Below are 6,011 nucleotides of genomic sequence, written 5' to 3'. Positions count from 1 at the left end.
AAGTGAAGTGACTTACCCAAGGTCACAAAGCAGACAAGTGGTGGAGCTAGGATTAGAAGCCAGGTTCTCTCACTCCCAGGTACGTACTCTATCCACAAAGCTGTGCTGCTTGTCAATTGGTACTCTTTGCTCATCTAGAATCCTCGCCCTTCTCCCATCTATCATTCAATTGTGTTTACTGAAAACCCCTAACTCTCGCTGTCCTTGTCCCCATAGCTTGAAACTTCTGTCCTCCACAAATCCTTCAGAACTCAACAATCTGCATGTTAATAGCCTGCCTAAAATCCCACCTTCTCCAAAACATAAACCTCACAGCCAACTCTAACACTTTTGCATTTATTTCTAAACCATCCTCAGCGTGATAGAAATCTTCTAACCCATCTTCAGCTTTTTAATGTGATATTCAAATATTTTGCTTTGATTCCCCAGTTTGTAAATATCATAATGCCTGTTTCCCTTAGAGGTGTGGCAGTTCCTGTGCACAAGGAATGTGTCTTCTGCTCCTGTCATAATTAAAGTGCTTAGCACTGTGCATTGTTCTCAGCAGGATCTCAGTATACACCATTACTACTACTCCTAAATGAGACACAGATATTTCAGAAAATTTACAGTTTTTGAATCTGCCAACTCCAAGTCGTTTACTTGGCTTCCCCAACTCTGTCCTGAAGGCAGGTTAAATCTTCTATTTCAGCATGAAAAAAAGCACCAGAAAAAATGTCTGGACATTACAGCCATATTCATCACAAGACAAACATTTACATTGTTTGATCTCAACAACTGTCCCTTTAATTCAGGTAGTAAATCAATAAGTATTTATTGGGCACTTACTGTGTGCAGACCACTGTACTAATCTCTTGGGATAGTACAACAATTGGCCCTCACATTTGATTTCCAGGCATTCCTTGTTGAGAGGCAGATTTTAGACGGGAACAAAGGTTTGAGCCTTTTGAGCTAATGTTGGTCATGCACTTACCTCTTCACTCCCAAAGCAGCAATGGCTACTCATAACAACAGTCAGTATGCCTCAGAACCCACAGACTTTGGAGTTTCTGAGAGAGCCTGCGCTAAATGGATAGAGAGGAATATTTAAGTATTCCTTTAAGGGATCTTGGGAGTTATGCCCGAGGGTATTTCACACCTGTTTATTCAGAAAAGTTGGATAAACCATTGTACCGCGTATCAATTAGATACTGTATGGAACTAATCTTTGATTCACTGAGGATCTTAACTCAGCTTTTCAGCATTCTTTACTCATTCTCCCAGTCCACTTCACATGCACAGTAGTGATAATAGTATTTAGGTTCTTACTGTGTACTGAACTGCTGTACAGTACTGAACTAAGTGCTAGGAGAGGTAGGAATTAGACAAGGTTCCTGTCCCTTTTGGGGCTCATGAAGCACCAATTGTATGCATCATGCTGTTTCATTAAACTTTCATAGACATTCCTTGATAAAAACATTAATATAACATTAATAATAATACCTGTGAGATGTGTTTAAACACTTACTACATGCCAGGCACTGTGGTAAGCACTTGCGTAGATTCAAGGTAATCATTCTCCTGAGGTATTTTCAACTTTAATACTGATCTCAGTAAGTATAATTTGGAATGCAATGACATATATTGGTGATTATTACTTTGGAAATTACAAGTAATTTTTTAAGGTAAAAGTCTCTTAGAAAGAATCTTTCTAGTTAATCTTCCCATTTCAAAGATGAGAAAATGGAATTACAGAGAAGTTAAATGTCATACTGAGCATGAAACAGTGGAGTTCTGTTCAATTTGGAATTAGAATGCAGGTTTCTGGCCCCAAAGGCCATGTTGTCACTATGCTCAGTACCTGTTCTCCAAAAAAAGTGGTATGCTAATCTTGAACCTCATTGCACTTCAGTGGGTGGCCCCTCATTCTAGTATTTAATCACTGGTATGTTGTGAGTGCTCCCTCTGTGGCTTAGTGGAAAGAGCACGGGCTTCGGAGACCAAGGTCGTGGGCTCTAGTCCTGCCTCCTCTGCTTGTCCGGCGTGGCTCGGTGGAAAGAGCCCGGGCTTTGGAGTCAGAGGTCATGGGTTCGAATCCCGGCTCCGCCAGTTGTCTGCTGTGTGACCTTGGGCTAGTCACTTCTCTGAGCCTCAGTTCCCTCATCTGTAAAATGGGGATCAAGACTGTGAGTCCCACGGGGGACAAACTGATCACTCTGTAGCGCCCCCTCCAGCGCTTAGAACAGTGCTTCGCACATAGTAAGCGCTTAACAAATGCCAACATTATTATTATGAAGCAGCGTGGCTCAGTGGGAAAGAGCCCGGGCTTTGGAGTCAGAGGTCATGGGTTCAAACCCCAGCTCCGCCAATTGTCAGCTGTGTGACTTTGGGCAAGTCACTTTACTTCTCTGGGCCTCAGTTCCCTCATCTGGAAAATGGGGATTAAAGACTGTGAGCCCCACGTGGGACAACCTGACCACCTTGTAACCTCCCCAGTACTAAGAGAAGCAGCGTGGCTCAGTGGAAAGAGCACGGGCTTTGGAGTCAGAGGTCATGGGTTCAAACCCCGGCTCTGCCAATTGTCAGCTGTGTGACTTTGGGAAAGTCACTTCACTTCACTGTGTCTCAGTTACCTGATCTGTAAAATGGGGTTTAAGACTGTGAGCCCCACGTGGGACAACCTGATTACCTTGTATCTACGCTAGCGCTTAGAACAGTGCTTGGTACATAGTAAGCACTTAACAAATGTCATTACTATTATTATTATTAGTAGTAGTATTATTAGGCATGATCCCTGCCCTCAGATTGCTGACATTCTAGTGGAGGAGACTAAAATAAATCACGGTAGGGGGAAGCAATGTAGTGCATTGGGACTTTTTTTACTGTTCAAACCTGTCATGATATGGGTGGAGCATCAGGCCTCACCAGTGATGATTCAATGACAGCATTTCAGGCTAACTTTCATGGGGTTGGGCATCATTCAGAAAAACTCTAAACCATCTCACCTCCACAACATCACCAAGATCCTCCCATTCCTCTCCATCCAAACATCTACCTTGCTGGTTCACTCTCCCATCCTATCCCGCCTGGATTACTACATCAGCCTCCTTTCTGATCTCCCATTCTCTGTGTCTCCCTGCTTCACTTTATACTTCACTCTGCTGCCCAGATTATCTTTCAACAGGAATGCTCTGGCCATGTCACTCGCCTCCTCAAAAATCTCCACTGGTTGCCAATCAACTAATGATGTAAGCAAAATCTCCTCACTATTGGCTTCAGATCTGTAGATCACCTTGCCCCCTCCTACTTCACCTCCCTTCTCTCCTTCTACAGCCCAGCCCATACACTCCACTCCTCTGCCACTAAACTCATCACTGGGCCTCGTTCATGCCTGTCCCACGGTCGACCCCCGGCCCACGTCCTACCCCTGGCCTGGAGTGCCCTCCCTCCACACATCCACCAAACAAGCTCTCTTCCTCCCTTCAAAGCCCTATTGAGAGCTCTAGTCCTCCAGGAACCCTTCCCAGACTGAGCCCCCCTCTTAACTCTGCTCCTCCTCCCCTCCCCATCAGCCCCACTCTCTCCCTCTGCCCTACCCCCTTACACTCCCGAAAGCACTTGTATATATTTGTACATATTTATTACTCTGTTTTATTAATGTTGCGTATATAGCTATAATTCTATTTATCTATTCTAATGGTATTGACACCTTTCTACTTGGTTTGTTTTGTTGTCGGCCTCCCCCTTCTAGACTGTGAGCCCATTGTTGGGTAGGAACTGTCTCTATCTGTTGCCAAATTGTACTTTCCAAGTGCTCAGTACAGTGCTCTGCACACAGTAAGAGCTCAATAAATACGATTAAATAAATGAATGAATGAACGAATGAATGAACGCTGTCAGAAGCCTGGGAACCCAGGAATTACCTGAACCTGCTAGGGGACAAAGTTTATCTGTTCTACTTTACTTCAGAAATAGACACATGAAGTCTGGACACTTTTTTTTAATTCGTATTCTGAGACAGTCAGCAGTAATATCAAATATCATCACCATGAGAATCAGAAGGAGCAAATGAGAAGAAGGAAAGGCAAAAAAGGAAGGCTGTTGATGAGGGACAGGAAAAATAAGGTGTGACCTGTGTTTTCTGTTGTTTCATCTTTCTCTCAACTTTCCAGTCTGATGAATTGGAAACCTCAGGAAGATTGCAGGACTACGCTATGCCCCCGAGAGTCCTCTGGACCACTGGGACCAACTGTGGACTAGTTCTCTTGGCATGACCCTGGGTTACTGTTCTGGCAACTCCAGAAATGATTCAGCCTCAAGACAAGAAAGCAGGTGCCCTAAGAGACCCATTGTTTAACTGAATGGCTACAGGCTGCGATGGGAAGATCTCGTTTTGATATGCTGCCATATCAGCTTAGGGAACCCTGCAATGGTCCTCACAGGGACAATAGAGCAGCAGTTAAAACCATTAAAATTCCTTCAGAAACAAAAAAACACGCTAAGCTGGTTGGACACAGTCCGTGTCCCTCATGCGGCTCACAATCTTAATCCCCTTTTTACAGAAGAGGTAACTGAGGCCCAGAGAAGTTAAGTGACTTGCCCAAGGTCCCACGGCAGACAAGTGGTGGATTCAGAATTAGAACCCAGGTCCTCCTAACTTAAAGGCTGGTGCTTTAGCCATTAGGCCATGCTGCTTTGGTGTGACCAAAGAGATTAGGGATGCTGAAGGATATTCTAGCTGGTGAGCTCGTTGTGGGCAGGGACTGTCTCTCTTTGTTGCTGAATTACTCCGCACACAGTAAGCACTCAATAAACAGGATTGAATGAGGGAACGTGCCATGTGAATCAGAAGCAAGAAAACGTTTATTTCCCTCCAGAAATCACCCTCCTGAACCACACCTTCCTGATGGCAGTTTTCATCTCTGTGTTTCTCAGCGAGTAAATGAGAGGGTTGAACATGGGGACGATTATAGTGTAAAACAAAGCAAGCACTTTATCCGCCATGGAGGTGGTAGCTGGACGTACATATGGGAACTGCAGGTGGACCGCGCTTCGCACCAACTGTGAGGGAAGCATGTTCTTAGGGAAACTAATATGACTATGTAAGAAATAGGCAACACCACAAAGGTGAGCATGGCGATCATTCCTGTGTTAGCCACCACCAAGGGGCCTACAACATAGGTGTCAGTGCAGGTGAGTTTTGGCAGGGGGTTCACATCACAAAAATAGTGATCGATCTGATTGGGCCTACAGAAGGGCAACTGGAGGGTGAGGAGTAAATGAGCCATCGAATACACGAATGCCACGACACAGGTGAGAATGAGCATGCTGTTACATGCCTACTGGTTCATGATGACCGTTTAGTGCAGTGGCTTGCAAATGGCCACAAAATGATCATAAGCCATCCACACCAGGATTAAGATCTCAACACCGCCAAAGAAGTGAGAAGCAAAATGCTGGGTCATACAGTTGGGGAAGGGAATGGTCCTCCTCCCCACCATCAAGTCAGCGATGAGTTTAGGGGAAACGGCAGAGGTGTAGCAAAGAACCACAGGGGACAGGTAACTAAGGAAGAAATACATCAACTGATTGATTAGGTGGCTGAACTGGATGGTGAGGGGAATGAGCAGATTTCCCATCACGATGCTAATATAAAGGAGCAGAAACAGCCCCAAACAGATAACCTGCACCATAGGATTTGGAGAAAGTCCCAAGAGAATAAATTCTGAAATATTGTTCTGGTTTTCCATGAAGTCAGCAAAGGCTCTTCCTGGAAGCTGTGACTTTGCCTGATATGATAAAATACTGAAACACAATTAATAAGACAAAACATCCATATCTTCATGGTCTCTTTCTAGAGTTCTCTCAAATGAACCAAACCCGATCATACTTTTTGACTCTTGAAGTCTGCCCTTTTGTTTGTGATCTTTAAATCGGTCTCGAAGACATTGATAGGCATGGTTTTCTTCAGTCAGGCAAGCAACTTAGGAAGGAGTTTGAAGTAGAAATAAAGGAGCAGAATTTCCCAATCA

The 6,011-nt window shown here is 44.4% G+C and overlaps 1 pseudogene; it reads right to left on the bottom strand.

Annotated features, from left to right (window-relative positions):
* Window positions 1-4,842: 4,842 nt before the first annotated feature.
* Window positions 4,843-5,729, bottom strand: LOC119943286 (annotated as a pseudogene).
* Between the last annotated feature and the right edge of the window lie 282 nt (window positions 5,730-6,011).

This window comes from Tachyglossus aculeatus, chromosome 22 (genome assembly GCF_015852505.1).
Source record: "Tachyglossus aculeatus isolate mTacAcu1 chromosome 22, mTacAcu1.pri, whole genome shotgun sequence".
Classification (NCBI taxonomy): domain Eukaryota; kingdom Metazoa; phylum Chordata; class Mammalia; order Monotremata; family Tachyglossidae; genus Tachyglossus; species Tachyglossus aculeatus.
Note: the sequence above shows the minus strand (reverse complement) of the source record. Positions and strands in the feature narration are given on the sequence as shown.